Source organism: Dipodomys spectabilis, unplaced genomic scaffold (assembly GCF_019054845.1).
Source record: "Dipodomys spectabilis isolate Male_0828 unplaced genomic scaffold, ASM1905484v1 ptg000054l, whole genome shotgun sequence".
Classification (NCBI taxonomy): Eukaryota; Metazoa; Chordata; class Mammalia; order Rodentia; family Heteromyidae; genus Dipodomys; species Dipodomys spectabilis.
The window spans coordinates 6,819,977-6,837,864 of NW_024870731.1; positions in this window are offsets into that span (position 1 = coordinate 6,819,977).

Below are 17,888 nucleotides of genomic sequence, written 5' to 3' on the forward strand. Positions count from 1 at the left end.
CTTGAAAATTTACCTGAAAAAATTCTAAAGTTTTCCCTGATCTTTTGGTAAAACTGTGGGTATGGAATGCATCTTACAGCTGTCATGAACCAAGGTAAAGAAATGGGTGTTCATACTTCCACACTTGTAGGCAAGAGCTAAAGTTAAAGCAGGTGAACATAAACTCCCAAGTATTTCTGGTTCTCTGTGTCTCTGGTGACTTGAGAGTAGACTTCGTATTCCAAGTAGCTGCAGGAAGGCCCTCCTGGGGAAAACATCTCAAATCTTGGGGTGAAGGTACACAACAATAACAGAGATATGAAGGGATCCTGTGGCGCTCTGACAAGTTTTGTCCAGTCCAGGATAACATGGGCTTGACGTGTGACCTTTGCAAGTCTCATCAAGTTTTTGCTATATCAGAAAAATCTTTTCTTGAAGAAACAGTAAGGGGACAAAAATGTCTCATTGGAGCACACATTATGTTTCCTTGCCTTAGCTCTCAGAAGTTCTGATTTTCATCTGCTAATAAGGTAAACCTATATATACCTGTATCCCAGGTATGAAGCAAGTCAATCCTGACACACACAGTTTATAGACTTCTGGTAAATAGATTAAGTACTTTTTTCTATCAAGATGCTGAACTTTGCAGAAGTCTTTGCAAGAATGGAAACATGTCCTGTGGAGAAATCTCCCAGAGTTAGCAGTGTTCCCCACAAGTCCCTCAGGATCTAGGGTCTGGTAGAGATGTGTTCCTTTTGTATAATGGTAAAGTTGAGCCTGATTCATATGACTTGTTTCTACCCTGGATCAGAAGCCTATCCTTAGATTTTTAGGTGCACTTTTGTAGCCTGAGCATTCAGGGTTTTATAGATATGCTATACCTCTTCCCTGGGTATGATGAGGGCAGGCCTAGCCCAAACTGGTGTAAACTCTTCAGGAAACAGATGAGCTCCTTTTCTGGTTATTTCATAGCTGTATGGTATATGTTGCTCAGATTCATGTTGCCCCCATTGTGAAATATTTCGATTAGTACCTTTGGTCTAGAATGATGCTTCGCCCTGTTTGAAATTAAATTCCTTTGCTGAGTTACCATATAGAAATCATTACTAAATGTAAAATGATTGTGGCCCTATTAAAAACAAATTAATACAATGACAGGACTCACCACATCGTACTCTGATAGAACTTTCTAAGGATGCCACCCCTTTGCAGGACAAAACTCAGTGTGAAAAGAAACCCCTCAGAGGCTGACACTGGCTGTCTTAATTGAAGTTTGTCTTGTATTTTAGAGGCCTTTTCTTATCACAATACTTCCATTTTTTACTTGTAAGCATAAAATTAATGTGTTACATTTGACTTCTTATTTATTTTGTGTTTAAACAACTAGAACTGTCTTAACTAGTCTATGAGGTTTTTAATCTTTGTTTTTGGTGCTGGTTCTGGGGCTTGAAATTGAACTCAGGATGAGCATAGAACCTGAGTTTTTGCTCAAGGCTGGCATTCTACCACTTGAGCCACAGCTCCACTTTCAGCTTTTTGGTGATTAATTAAAGCTAAGAGTCTCACAGACTTTTCTGTCTGGGCTGGCTTTGAACCATGACCCTCAGATTTCAGCTCCTTAAGTATTTAGTGTGAACACTGCAGTTCCTTATAAAAGTATCCTTTACAGAAGTTCCTTAAAAAAAGCATCTAGAGAAAATTGACTCATGTCACCATCTGTTTAAATAACCCTGAGTACATCATCCCAGTTATAGAGCATTGCTTTTTCAAAACGCACATATGACAGGCAATAAGTATTTGATTGACTTCCTGCTCATTTTTTTCTCTTAGCACTGGAAATTTATTCATCATCTCAGGTAGGTTGACAGCGAAAGCTCAAAGGCTTTTAAAACCAGGAGTTATTGTAGTGTGTTACAGTAGTTATGATTTTGTTTTCATAAAAAGCATGATGCCTGATTTCGTCTCAGGTTGCATGTCTGTCTCTTGGGCCCTCCAAAGGGCTCTCACACTTGAGCAATCAGACCACATTACACTATGCCCTCTCTTCACAGGCAGATTCTTTAGACATCAGTATCACATGCTGGGGCTTAGTTGAACATAGTATCCTTTTTGAAAATAACATACATAGAAAGGGCAAAGTTCCAATTTAAAATATTATAGTTCTCTGGTCTATTTCTTAAAAGAAACTGATATTTGACAGTCTATGATGATCAGATTGCTGATAGGTAGAGAAAATATAGATTTTTACCAGGGTCATTGGTCAAATGGCAAAAAAAGAGCAATTGTCTATGGTTATGCACATTTTAATTTTCCTAATTTTTTTTTTTTGTCAGTCGTGGGGCTTGAACTCTGGGCCTGGGCGATGTTCCTCAGCTCTTCAGCTCAAGGCTAGCACTCTACCACATGAGCAACAGCACCACTTCCAGTTTTCTGAGAGGTTTATTGGAGATGAGTCTCACAGACTTTCCTGCTGGGGCTGGCTTTGAACTGTGATCCTCAGATCTCAGCCTCCTGAGTACTTAGGATTACGGGCGTGAGCCACCAGCGCCTGGCCCTAAATGTTTATTGTGCTTGGAAGACCAGAATGAAGGCTATACAGTTCCAAATGCTGCCACACTCTTCTTGCTTAGTGCTTCTGACTTATTCTTAAGTTGCTATCACTTAGGCCACTTGTTTTGGAAAGTAACCTAGCTTCTATGCCCAGTATTGATTAGAAAAGGGATTAGAGACTAAAGCAAAGATGGAGCACGTTGTCAGACCAAATATCTCTAACCTACTTAGGTAGAAATTCTGTTTACTAATGGTTTTCCATGTTACCACATATAGGCAAATACACCTAGCTGAAGAGGACTATGGGGACATTAACAGGAGAGGTTGGATCATTGTTCCTCATGATATATTGCAGCAACTGAGCTACTGTTTCAGTTCTATGAAGCCTTTCCACCTTCAAGCCTAGAACCCAGAATAGCTGCATGGATGAAGTGAGAGTGTCCTCTACCAAAACATGTCCTTTAAATATTCTTATGACAATCAAAATTTCTTATAGTCATCTGATCTTTATTTTACTGCTTTTCCTGATCTTCCTGTTTTTCTTCATGATCTCCTGGCTGACGGAAAAAAGTAAACCCTAGTCAAGAAGAATGGTATTCCAGGAGTTTTCATTCCTCTCTGATATTTAAAAAAAATTATTATTATTTTACTCTGTACTGAGAACTGTTTTCAAAAAGGTAAGTGCAATAAACATAGTCGTGCTGGTAGCTTTAGTGTGGTCTTGTTAGTAAACATTTGGGTAAATGCCCAAAAGTGGGATTGCTGAGTCATAGGGGAGCTCTATGTGGAGTCTTTTGAGGAACCTCCATACTACTTTCCAAAGTGGTTGAACAAGTTTACACTCCCACCAATAATGCAGTAAGGTTCCCTTCTGTCCACATCCCCTCCAGCATCTGTTGTTATTAGAGTTCTGGATTTTTGCCATTCTAACTGGAGTGAGGTGGTATCTCACTATTGTTTTGATTTGCATTTCTTTTATGGCTAGGGAGGTTGAACATTTGTTCATGTGTCTATTGGCCATCCTTCCTTCCTCTTCAGAGAAGTTTCTCTTTAAGTCTTTAGCCCACTTATTTATTGGGCAGTTGTTTCTTTGAAGATTTGTTGTTGGAGGATTTAATTTTTTGAGTTCCAGGTATGAGACCCTTGTCCGTTATATGGCTAGTGAAGATCTTCTCCCAATCCGTGGCCTTTCTATTGATCTTGCTAGCTATGTCCTTTGCCATGCAGAAGCTCTGCAATTTCATGCAATCCCATTTGTCCAACCTTTCTTTGATTTGTTGTGTTTATTGTAGCATTATTTACTATAGCTAAGATATGGAACCGACCTCAGTAGATGAATGGATCAAGAAAATGTGGTATATATACACAATGGAATTCTATGCTTCCATCAGAAAGAATGACATTGTCCCATTTGTTAGGAAATGGAAAGACTTGGAAAAAAATTATATTAAGTGAAGTAAGCCAGGCCCAAAGAAACATAGGTCCCATGGTTTCCCTTATTTGCGATATCTAGTATATGTATGAGTCAAGCAGAAAAGGTCAGATAAGGAGATATTACGGAAATGAACTCTAAGACATGTATTCAAATGTTTTTTTTTCTTTCATGTGATTGTTTCTAACACATTTATAAGATATTTCTTTGTTGCTTTGTATGTCCCTCCCCCACAGTATAACCCCTGCTTTCACTGTATTTGATGTCGGTATAATTTGAGAGGGGAAGGGGAAAAACAAATCGTTTAAATAGGGATACAGGTGGACCCATTGCAGCAATGAGATGTACAAATAGTTATGTTGAAAACTAACTTTACAACTTTGGTGAGGGGGGGAGGAGGAACGGGGAGGATTGGGTGGGGGGGGGGGCGAGGGAGGATGGGAAGGGATGAGAAGGGGAAACAAAGGAGGAGGCTACAATTCTTGATAAGAAATGTACTCATTATCTTGCCTATGTAATTTTAACCCCTCTGTACAGTATTTTCACACACACACACACACACACACACACACACACACACACACAAAACGTAAGTGCTTAAAGCTCTTTTATTATAATGAAGTGTCTTTTGCTGCTCAAGTTTTCTGGAAAAAATCCTTTTTAGAAAGCTCTGAGACCCTTGCAAACAACTCAAAAGTGGAAGATACGATTAAAACTTTGCAGCACCACCTCTTGATAATGCCGAACTTCCCATGCCATGTCCTGGTCTCATCCTTTGCTGGCCAAGAAGTATTCAATTTTCTCTATTTGTTCACTATCCAGAAAAATCTCCAAATGAAAAAGCGTGCCTCATTTTCTAGTCATGTAGAAGTTTGTCCTTCAGCCACAAAACGGTGTTGTTTTGTCCCACAAGCTCTCAAGTAGAACATGCAAAAGAACTCCAGTATTTTCTCAAAAGTCCTTCCACTGGATTCAGTCAGCATTCGAGTCTGGGCTGGGAGACCTGAGTGATTAGTATCCTATTCTGTTTTTAGTCATAAACTCTTATAACTTATAACCTCAATGGGCTTCTTTTGTGCTATGTGTAAATGTGGTTTTTTTATGTACTTTCCTAGAATATCATTTTTATTGCACACAGTTATGACTGGGGTCTTCCTTCTACTGCTTTGGATAGATATCAAGCAGACAATCTTCAGTGAGTTTGGTTCTAAATTAAGATTTGTATTGATTAAGATTTTCAACTACAGACAACAGAACTCATTCTAACTAGTTTAGCCACAGAGGGATTTATTAGACATTATCAGTGATCAGTAGCTTACTTCTCCACCTCGCCAATGTTTTGAGGTAAATTTCCCAGAACAGTTTGCTGACAAAGAATGTGCTACTTCTGCCTTCCTTAGAGGCATATTGTGTTGGCCACAAATTAGGAAGTCTCCCACTGCTACTGTCAAGGCTAATATGTGTCTGCTGATTTTTAAAATCATGCTCTCCACCAAAAAAATGATGGCTCATGCCAGTAATCCTAGGTATTAAAGAGTCTGAGTCTGAGGATCTCAGATTGAAGCCAGCCTGGCGAAACAAATCTAAGAGATTTTCTAATTTACTAGCAAGGTGCCAGATTGGAGATGTGGCTCAAGTGGTAAAGTGCCAGCTGTGAGAGAAAAAGATCCTAAATTCAAGCACCAGTTACAACATTGCCCTCACACCCCAAAAAAGAGAAACAATGTCCTTATCTTATTCACAAGTGATCCTTCTCATAGGTCTCTTCTGAATCTTGGTCTCACATGTGTACATCCAATTGTTGGTATGGGTTGCTTGTCTGAGCCATAGTGTAAAGTCTTGGGGAATATCATTTTTGCATACCACATCCATTATCACATAGCAAATATATACGGATGATAATCAGGGACCATAACTAAAACATGTCCACTATGGATGACAAGAAGATATTGTCTGGGGGAGTTTGAGCAATAAATAATTTTATTAGTATGAGTACATGTAATATTAGCAGTTAGCATTTATTAAACATTATGTACAGACACTGTGGTAAATGCTTTACACATTCTTTTTTGCTTTTATATTTATAACAACACTGAAAGCTCATGCTTTAAATTTTATTTTGAAGAAGTAGAGAATCAAAACTCATTAAAAAATTTGTCAAGATCAAACAAGTAGGAACTGGTAGAAATAGGCTTCAAAGCTAGGTCTACTTTCCTTTGAAAGCAATATTTTTAATGTTCAAATCCATTGTAGGAGTTTCTTCAGAAATAAGAACTCTAATAAAATATACAGTTTATTAGATAAAGTCATTTGGTTCTGGATGATATATTCTAGTAATTTTTATTCTATTTCTACCTGTATTGATCATAGATAAGTTTTAAAATATTATTTTTTCCCTACTTAACATTTTTCCTTTTGATCTTAGAAGTATTTGGATTCAAATAGCTTTCTTCTGATTTGTCTACCATCAACTTATAGACTGCTGGTACTTTCTATTAAGTTATACCAGAAGGCTTAAATTTGCCTTCTGCCATTCTGAGAACATTGTTCAATGGGGATATAACACGTTTGAATTAGTTTTACTCTGCTATATTGCTTTTCTATACATGCTTTACATTACTTGAAAAACACATTAGTAGGTCCTTGTCACCTTTGCCTTACATGCAACCTTAGTAGTCATTTCATTAATCTCTTTTCAAAGTTAACTTTTCCAAGTGTGTTCAAAGTTTTAAAAAAATGTCTTAAAGCCATCAAAAATTCCTCCCAAAGTCTAGTCTATGGAGACAGCATTGTGAAACATGGTATTTTTTCAAATCATAGAAACAAGTATTAGTGCCATCTATTTCAACTCTGTATCGCATATATGGAAAGATTTTTTTTTTTTTTACCAAATTTATAGTCCTCCAATACTTTTCTTTGCTTCAGGTGGTTCTTTGTTTAATTAAGTTGTGGAAATATACAATGTATGTTTAAGCTTTAGAGACAATAATGTTTTGGGAAAGGCTCTTGAGCTATAGTGGTTCCACTTCTGCCATTTTCTGGTGAACTGGAGGTGAGTCTCATGGGTTTTCCTGCGGAGGCTGGCTTTGAACTGTGATCCTCAGATCTCAGCTTCCTGAGTTGTTAAGATTACAGGTGTGAGCCACTACAGCCTGGCAGCAGGATCAATTCCAATAGAGATTTTTGTTAAGATAACTCTCTCTCTCTCTCTCTCTCTGTCTGTCTGTCTCTTTTCTGGACCACATATTGTTCCATTAAAGAAAGATAAGGGATAATTAATGAAGATGGATGATAACTCCTGAATTCTAGTTTGATTAGATAGGAAAAATTATCATCTAGGTTTTATTGTATTTTGCTTGAGATAATTTTGGATATTCATCTAGAGCTAATCCTTAGTGTGAGGTTCAGAAAGAGGCATATATGGTTGTTCATTTCTATTGTATACCAGAAAATAATATCCAAACTCATTATCATTTTCAAACCTATTAGATCTATATGACTATTTTTTAATTTCCTAATTAGTAAATTGTGGGTTATTCTCTATTTCTTGGTTTCTTGACTAAAGGTATCAATTTTATTGGTTACTATAAAAAATGTATTGGATTTCATTGATTTTTTGTCTGCTGTTTTCTAATTTTCAAATTCAATTATTCTCTGATGCTTTTTTAATTATTAATTTTGCTTTTCTGTCCATTTTCCTAACATAGTAACTTGATTTATTGACTTTATACCTTCCTTCTTTTGTAATATGTATATTATGAGCCATAATTTCCCTGTTAGCCTATTCTCACTCTTTCTGCAGCCCACAAATTTTGAAAACTTTTATTTTTTTTTTCCATTTAGCTCAACCGTTTTTAAATTTCTGTTAAGTGGTGCTTGTGTAGTTAAGAGTTTATTTTTATATCAGTCTCTAGTTTGGGATTCCTTGGCTAACTTTTTATTATTGATTTCTCATTTAATTCCATTGTGGTTTACAAACATATTTTGTGTGATTTTTACATTAAAAATTAAGGCATGTTTATGATACGATATGTGATCTAACTGGTGAATGTTTTATGTGAGCTTGAGAAAAATGTGTGTTGTGTTTTGGTTGGATGATATATTTTGTAAATGTCAATTAAATCATGTTGATTAATGGTTCTGTTTCATTCAACTATATTCTTGCTGATTTTCTGCTGGGCATGTATGTCAATTACTGATACGTGGTGAAGACTTTGTATAATGATGGATTTATCTCTTTTCTTACAACTCTTTTTTATATTGCCTCATATAACTTCATCCTTTGTTCTTAGGTATCTGTATGTTAAATGACTATTTGTTCTTGGAGAGTATGTATTTAAAATTATTTTTGACTTTTTTTCCAGGATGTCCAAGGATAGCATACAAATAATAAAAAATTTGTGATACATAAGAAAGAAAATTAATTCAATATAATATTCATCTTTCTCGCTGGTAGTTCCTCTTGCATTAAAGTTTACTTTTGGCCAAACAATTCATTATTCTAGTGTTCCTTCAGATGTGAAATGTCACCAAAGTTATCACTGTTTCCTACAATATTGAGGACTGAGGGACTTTTCTGGGCTACATTGACTCTCAGGTCAATCTATAGGTCAATCTATACCCTTTCTGGCTGAGGTACCTTCCTTCTACCTAGCTGGGTTCATTTGGAGGGATGGGAGGGAGGAGGCAGAAGAATTTTAGCAACCCCAGGCTAAAATACCACAAAAAACTTCCTACTGACTTTCAGTAACTTTTATTGTGTAGATATGCCTCAATTTGTTTTATGCCTTTGTTCTATTTTCAGTGTCCCAATTCTTTGCTTTTGACAAATTCATCAGTTTTATTGTTGCTTTTCTTTTTGTTCAGGGAGGATTTGCTGAGCTCCTCACTCTACTACTCCAGATCATACATTATCCCTTCAATTTCCTTAAGACACACTGTTTGCTGAGTCTGAAGAGTAAACTTTCCAGATTGATCAGGTGGGTAATGGTAACTGAAAGGGGTGAAAAAGGAACTTGGCCAACCATGCGTGAAAGCACTGGTTTTCAAGTCCCAGAAGGAGTTGGAGAAGGAGAACTTAAGGGACCATTTGATAGGATACTGAGGACTCTCTAGTATATTTCTATGTAGGTTGGATCTGGAGTCCAACATCCCAGCTTAAGGTAGTTCTGGTGTTGGACTTCACCCAGCCAATTTCTCAGAAGGTATTGGTGTAGGGGAGAAGAGAAGGAGCTGATGACAGAGCAGTTTGGGTGGGTAAGCATGAAAGTAAGATGAATTAGGAAGGAAGAGAAGGTATTCTAGAACTGATAGCTCGGAAGAACTCAAAAGACAGTGCTAGAAGCATTGGGAGTGTAAAGAAAAAACTTACTCTTCGAGATCGCGCATTAAATTGGAAGGCATTGGGAATTTGTGGTGAGGAGTTGGGTTGAGTTATGGACACCAGAAACCTCAAAGGAGCCTGCCCCCTTTTCTGGATGAATGCCTTCAGGTGTGGGGCAGCGGGATAGGTGGAGGGGGCCAGGGTAATGTTCATGTAATTGAATCCTCAACAGAGTCAGTCCAGTTTTCCCTTCACAAATTGGTTCACAGTTGTTTCACAAACTGGTTCACAAATGGACGAACAGGTAGGGTACCATGGTTTTATGCTCTCTTTTGGATCAAATCCTGACTGTGACCCAACAGTTTTCACTGCAATTAGACACACTTTGTATGACAAATCATGAGGGTATGAGTTGGGCTATGATAAAATGATTAATGAATGGCTTTAGAAATTTCTACCAAATATTCACAAAGATATCAGAAGGATATGAAGAATATGATTTCTTAGTATTTTGTACCTCAGAAAGTGTGTTTGTGTTTTAAGGTCTGAAACAGAGACTTGAACTCATGAAGTATTACTCTTTGAAAGTTATTTCCTTGGTACCTACGTAAGTAGTTGATTGAGTCCCTTTGCTCCAGTTTTTTTTTTTAACTAAGACATCTCTCATACTCTTTTTTCAAAACTTGAACAAGGTATCATGGCATGGACAGAAGGAATTATGGGTAGCTGGTCTCCTGTAATATGTTTTTGGTGTTTAATTCATTTCATTTCCTCACTTGCTGATTCTGCTAGTCAAGAATATATGAGAAACAAAGCTGTGGATTTTTCAAACAAAAACTTCCACTTAGTTTGACATGAATGATCCTGGTCAATAACTCTATGATGTATTTAGATTTCATGGACTCTGATTTCATGTTGTTTGAGCTTCTAAAGGAAATTTAAGGACTAAAATCTGAATCCAGACACTGTGGCTTAAGCCTGTAATTCTAGCTTATTTGAGAGGCTGAGATGGAGGGATCATGGATTGAGGCCATGCTGGGGATGTATGTATGAGGTCATGTATGCCTATAATTCAAGCAGTTGTTAAAGTGATAGAAGACCAGCCTGGCAAGTGCAAGGCCTCTAGTACAAACCCCAGTAGTGCCAGAAGAAAAACGAAATAGGTTTTGTTAATTTTAATGAAAGCTAGTTTACCTTGTTTAATAGTTAACGATGTCACTTCAATGATAATTCTGTCAAGTTTCTTTCTTCACTTTTTGTTTGGGAAGATTTCTTGTAGAATAAAAGCCTATAGAAACAGCATCATTTATCTATCATGGCTCTTGTTCAGCTGAGCTGAAGCCCAGTTTGAAATAATTCTCTACCAAGTGTTGGTCTTTTAAAAAAACAGAACAAAAAAGCAACTGATAAAATAATTTAATTTAGAGAGTGCAGCTCAGTGGTATAGCCTTTGGCTAGCAAATATGAGGTTCTGGGTCCGATCCTCATTCCCAGAAAAAAAAAAAGAGTAAACTCTATACCTTTTTCTTTTCTTTGCTTTGTGAGACAGAGTCTTGCTATGTGATCCAGGCTGACTGATCCCTCTCTCTCAAATCCTGGGATCACATATGCCATCACCATGGCTGCTTAAAAAGGGCATTTTCTACTTAAAAAATAACTTATTGTCAAAGTAAGGCACATATACACACATGCTTACAAACACACCATGAAAAAGTGTGGGCTTTTCATAAAAGAACAATTAAAACTCTTATGTGAAAATAAACAGGTGCTTGCCTAGATCAATAGAAAGTCCACGGATTGGGAGAAGATCTTCACTAGCCATACAACGGAGAAGGGTCTCATATCTAAAATATATCTGGAACTCAAAAAATTAAATCCCCCAACAACAAATCTTCAAAGAAACAACTGCCCAATAAATAAGTGGGCTAAAGACTTAAAGAGAAACTTCTCTGAAGAGGTAAGAAGGATGGCGAATAGACACATGAAGAAAAGCTCAACCTTCTTAGCCATAAAAGAAATGCAAATCAAAACAACATTGAGATACCACCTCACCCCAGTTAGAATGGCTATAATCAAGAACTCTGATAACAACAGATGCTGGAGGGGATGTGGACAGAAGGGAACCTTACTGCATTGTTGGTGGGAGTGTAAACTTGTTCAACCACTTTGGAAAGCAGTATGGGGGTTCCTCAAAAGACTCCACACAGAGCTCCCCTATGACCCAGCAATCCCACTTTTGGGCATTTACCCAAATGTTTACAAACAAGACCACACTAAAGCTATCAGCACGACTATGTTTATTGCAGTATTATTTACTATAGCTAAGATATGGAACCAACCCAGATACTCCTCAGTAAATGAATGGATCAAGAAAATGTGTTATATATACACAATGGAATTCTATGCCTCCATCAGAAAGAATGACATTGCCCCATTTGTGAGGAAATGGAAAGACTTGGAAAAAATTATATTAAGTGAAGTAAGCCATGCCCAAAGAAACATAGGTCCCATGGTTTCCCTTATTTGCAATATCTAGTATATGTCTGAGTCAAGCAGAAAAGATCAGATAACGTGATGTTAAGGAAATGAACCCTAAGATATGTATTCAAAAATTTTTTTCTTTCATGTGATTGTTTCTAACATATTTATAAGATGATTTCTTTGTTGCTTTGTATGTACCTCCCCCACAGTATAACCCCTGCTTTCACTGTATTTGATGTTGGTATAATTTGTGGAGGGGAAGGGGAAAAACAAATCGTTTAAATAGGGATACAGGTGGACCCGTTGCAACAATGAGATGTACAAGTCGTTATGTGGAAAAGGAACTTTACAACTTTGGTGGGGGGGGCGGGGAGGTTTGGGTAGGGGCCAGGAGGAGGATGGGAAGGGATGGGAAGGGGAAACAAAGGAGGAGGTTACAATGCTTGATAAGAAATGTACTCATTATCTTGCCCATGTAATTGTAACCCCTCTGTACAGTATTTTCACAATAAAAAAAATCAGTAATAAAAAAAGAGATAAAATTAAAAAAAACGTGCTTGCTTTATTGCTGCACTAAATAGGGAGATTGGAGTGTATGTGTGATATATTACATGTGTATATACACACATATTTATACAACATTTAATTGAAATTCTTATAATTTACAAAAACCATATCTTTCTAGGTCAATCTAGACTTATCAAATACCTTAACGAAGAGACAGCATTTTTTTTTAGTCCGGTGTCATATGGAATTATGGTATCATCCTTGTAATATATAATGCCAAATTGAAAGAACATTTCCTCCTGTTGTGGAAATTCAAGTGGACAAATAAAAGCAAGTAAAATTTCCATGTTTTTGATAAGTAACCCTCTAATTCATCATGAGTCGCTTGGCCTTGAACCAATGGTCCTCTGGAATTGCTTTCCATAATGTTGCTTTAGGATTTGGAATGGGAGCATCAGTGCTTAGGTCCTAAGGCCATCTTCACGCAGTTGTTCCACAGATTTTTTTCAAATCCTCTCTAACTGTTTTATTTTAAACCACTGTATTGTACCCTATCATCTGTGGAATCTCTCATATATTTCTCACTATATTTCTTTCCAGCTGTCCCTGAGCGCTCTTCCTCAAGGCTAGTGCTCTACAACTTTGAGCCACAGCCTCACTTCTGGTTTTCTGGTGATTAATTGGAGATAAGAGTCTCACCGACTTTTCTAGCCATGCTGGCTTTGAACTGCGATTCTTATATCTCAGCCTCCTGATTAGCTAGGATTACAAGGTGTAACTCACCAACGCCCAACCCCAAATACTTTCAATGTGAAAGCTCAACATATAAAATTATTTCTGTGAGATAAAATTATTTTGCACAACATTATGTCTGAATGGTTTGGAGGTGACATTGAGAACTTCTACTCTACAGGAGCTTTCCAGGACATTACTGGTTCTGCATTTTAATGTCAATAGGAAGCTTCTGTCAAATTTCTCTATGAATCTCTCACATCCAGAGTCTTTATAGCTTCTGCTTAGGATTTAATATTTGCAAAGAATTCAGTGATATTTTCATAGTAGAATAGAATGACAACTGTGAAATATAGACACAGAAAAATTTCAAATGTATTTTGTTTCCATTTATGACACTAGTATGTCACCATGAGGATGATAAGCCAATTAATTAAACTCAAGAAGAGTGAACACTAGACAGTATTTGGAGAAAGCAGAACTGGACACTGAACTTTTTACTGGCTCTCTTTTTCCCTTTGAACAGAAAAATCTCACTTCTCAATTGAGGTAGAAAATGTCATTCTAGAAAAGGCAGAAGGGAAACCAATGATGGACGTTTTGGCTATTCTTATTTTCTATTTACCTACTCAAAAGACTAAGGCATGGTTGGAAACCAGGGGAGGGGAAATAGGAACAGATGTTGGTGATTTGGTAGAAAAAAAGTGGCTGGGTCCCATATGTTATTTTGCTGTAGAAACTTCAGTTATTTTCAGTTGCTTTAATTTTGTTTGCAATCTCTGCTACTATTTTAACCCAGTGTTTTCTCAAAGTTTGTGTGCATAGAAGTCACTTTTGAATCATGTTGAAAATATAGATTTTGATCACATAGTTTAGAGATTTAGATTCCATGGGGACTTAAATTTTGAAGATAACCCAGACCACACTCAGAGATCGAGTCTTAATAATTAACATGTGGAAAACAGACATGTGTAGCTGCTTATATTAACTTAGCCTTTTGCAAAAATGAATCTAAAACCTGCATATAGTCTTGCATTAGTGAATATTCAAAGAAACTAGTCATCTATTTCTCTACTGGTAAAAATAATATCTGTCCTGAAAATGTGGGTGTTGATATAGTCCATATAATATCAATTATGTTCACTTTATACAAAATTTAAGGCAGTAGCCCAATGTAGAAACAATTTCAGAAGTGTTTCTCTGGCTCCTTTCTTTCAGCTATATAAGCTAGAATCAAAGTGCTTTTTTCCCCAGGCAATTAAAAATTGATTTTATTTCTTCACAATTAGTTATATTTTGGAAGCAAGTCATTGATTTAAAATTTCACTGCATACAAAGTTTTAGGATCTTATTTTTACAGAGAATTTGAGATGGCAGATAATTGGATAGATTATCAAAGAAATATTCACCAAAATACTAGAATCTTCCAATATAATGAAATTATCATCATCATAATAGAGTTTGTAGATTGTAGAAATAGGAACCAATGTTTTTTTCTCTCTTGGAAAAGATAGATTGCATATAAGTTAGCAACCCTGAATGATAAAATATGTTGTATTTATATAATACTTCTATTTGAAAATAGTTACATTTCAGAAAGTCTTTTTTCCTGAAATATAATAAAATACAGACATGTAAAGTAAATGTAAGTTTCAGAAAACTTTGAAGTGCAATAGCAAAGCAGTGTCTTTTGTTTCCTGTTTGCAAGACTCTATACATCCAGACTTTGTAATCCTGAGAAAAGATGATTGGGGGGAAAAAAAACACCAAATGTTTAAATGTCTGGGGTGTTGAGCAACAAATGAGTCCCACAGTGAACCTTCTTTCTGAAGTCATCTCATGTAGTTAAGCAAGCCTCTAATTAGTAGTTACAGATGTTTTTTGATGTCTTTGAACTCTTTTTTCAGAGACACAGTTTCAGCCCATTAATAATGTACCTGTAGATGGAAATATTTTAGATAGTTATCTGTGCAGTATGACAAGTTAGGGAAAGGGATAAATTGGTTTAAGAACTGATGTGGCGTTACATCTCCAGCTGTGACTTGAACACTAATCTCACACTTTATTATGGAAAAGAGAAAGGAAATAATAGGGCGTATGATGGGCTCCCACACGGAGTGTTGATGGCCACAGATCTCCAGGGATGGGTCTCTGCCCTGACATTGCCACCACAGCAGGCAGCAGAGGGATTAATGAGATAAGGGGCCCTGATCCCTCTGGGGTAGGGGTTATGCTAACCCAAAGCTTTGTATTATTGGTAGGCCTTTTTCTCTAACTTGTGATTTTTCCACATTATTCAGACTTGTCAATTCCCCACCTGTGCCCTGCTCATGCCTTCATGATTTTATTTCTCATTTTAAGCTTTATGCTTCTAATTGAGAGACATTGATGTTTTCAGATTCATCCTGACAGATTAATACCCAGCCAGAGGGACCTGCTGTCAATGGACATTTTGAATTATGTGTTTAAAATTGCTTTTGATGTCAAGGATGCCAAATTATGCACTTCACTAAAAGTGTTCTGTGCTTTTCTGTGGTTGAAAACTGCAGCTGTTCTGTATCGTTTACTGGGCTGGTTTGGTAAGTGAAATCTTAAATGAAGTATACATCTCTGAAATTCATCTTCTGTTGCCATTTAGAGAAAATTTAAAAAATAGAAGACTTAGTATTTGAATTTAGCTGATTCTGTTTTGGAATGCAGAATATTCTTATATCATAGGCCATATTAGAGCTGTGTGTGAGAGTGTATGTGTGTGTGTGTGCATGCATGTGTTTCTTTGTGTGTGTGTATGTGTGCATGCATGTGTGTGTGTATGTGTGTGTGCACGTGTGCATGTGTGTGTGTGTGTGTGTGCATGCACTAGTCCTGAGTCTTGAATTCAGAGCCTAAGAATTGTCCTCAAAATTTTTGCTCAAGACTAACACTCTACCACTTGACCCACAGCTTTACTTCTGGCTTTTTGGTAGGCAATTGTTTTTTCCTGCCCAGGCTGGCTTTGAACTGTGATTCTCAGTTCTCATACTCCTGAGTAGCTAGGATTACAGGAATGAGCTACCAATGTTTTAATGGGGAGAATTTCCCCACTCAGACATGCAGCCCAGGAAGAAGGCATTTATAGGAAAGGAATCTGCATATAAGTTCTAAGTAGAACACATGCTCTCATTCTTTCTGGGACCTCTGATGACTTCTGAAAGGAAAACCAGCCTGTCCTCTCCAATTTTTCTTTGAATGGTTCTGTGTAAAATGTTCAGAAGAATGTTCTAGGCATAATTTCTTAGTTAAAAATAAAGTACGGATTCCTCACATTTTTAGATGCAAATGTGGCAGGAATAAGCACAGTTTTGTATCCCTATGGAAAAGTGATGCGAACAGAGAAGAAAGAAAGTATTTGGTTTCTTTGGGTCTGGCTCACTTCACTTAATATAATTTTTTTTCAAGTCTTCCCATTTCCTTAAAAATGGAGCTATATCATTCTTTCTGATGGAAGCATAAAATTCATCTATCTATATATCTATATCTGTATCTCACATTTTCTTGATCCATTTATCTACTGAGGGGCATCTGGGTTGGTTCCATATCTTAGTTATGGTAAATAATGCTGCAATAAACATAGTTGTGCTGATAGCTCTAGTGTGGCCTTGTTTGTAGTCATTTGGGTAAATGCCCAGAAGTGGGATTGCTGGGTCATAGGGGAGCTCTATGTGGAGTCTTTTGAGGAACCTCTATACTGGTTTCCAGAGTTGTTGAACAAGTTTACACTCCCAGCAACAGTGTAATAGTGTTCCCTTCTGGCCTCATCTCTTCCATTATCTGTTGTTATTAAATTTCTTGATTATAGCTATTCTAACTGGGGTGAATTGGAATCTCAATGTTGTTTTGATTTGCATTTCTTTTATTGCTATAGATGTGGAGCATTTCTTCATGTGTCTATTGGCCAGAATAATCTTAGCAGTTGAGCAGAATGCTCAAAAGCCATGTACATAAGATGATGATAAGCAGCCAGGCACTGGTGGCTTGTGCCTGTAATCCTAGTTACTCAGGATGCTGAGATCCGAGGATTGTGGTTCAAGCCAGCCTGGACAGGAAAGTCAATAAGACTCTTATCTTCAATTAACCACCAGAAAATTGGAAGTGGTGCTATGGCTGAGTAGTAGAGTGCTTGTCTTGAACTGAAGAGCTCAGGGATAGCGCCTAGGCCCAGGGTTCAAGCCTCACCACCACCACCAAAAAAAAAAGTTGATACTAAGTGAAATGAACTTCAAGACATGAACATAAGATGTTTGTTGTTGTTGTTCTCAATGTATTAGGTGATTTCTTTTATCTTTTGTGTTTTTCCTCCTATGATTTATCCCCTGTTGTAACTGTGTTCTATTTTGGTACCCTAGGTATTGTATATACATTTATCTGAACTAGGGAAGGGAAGAGGAACAACAAAATGGTGAGACAAAGGACAAAGGGGAAACCTATGCAACAGCGATACTCACAAAACAAAATGTTGGAAACGATCTGTACAACTTGCGGGGGGGAGGGGAAGGAAAAGAGGGAGAAATGAGGAAAGGGGTAACAAATTAGACAAGAAATGCAATCACGACCTTACTTATGGAACTGTAACCTCTCTGTACATTAAAATTTAAAAAAGAAGATATTTGGAACTGTCAGATGTGGATTCAAAAGACATTTCAAAGGTATGCTATGTCCTGTGTCATGGCTTTCTGTCTCCATTTTTCCTTTGGGATGCTCTTGATATTGCGGAGGGAAGACTTTTATCCTGGCATACAATGGAAAAGAGACACTCATGTAAGTGACTAAATCCAGGCTGAAATGGATGTAAGTGGATATAGGAGCTGTGGTTAAACTCTCAGATCTTTTGACTTCAGATATTTC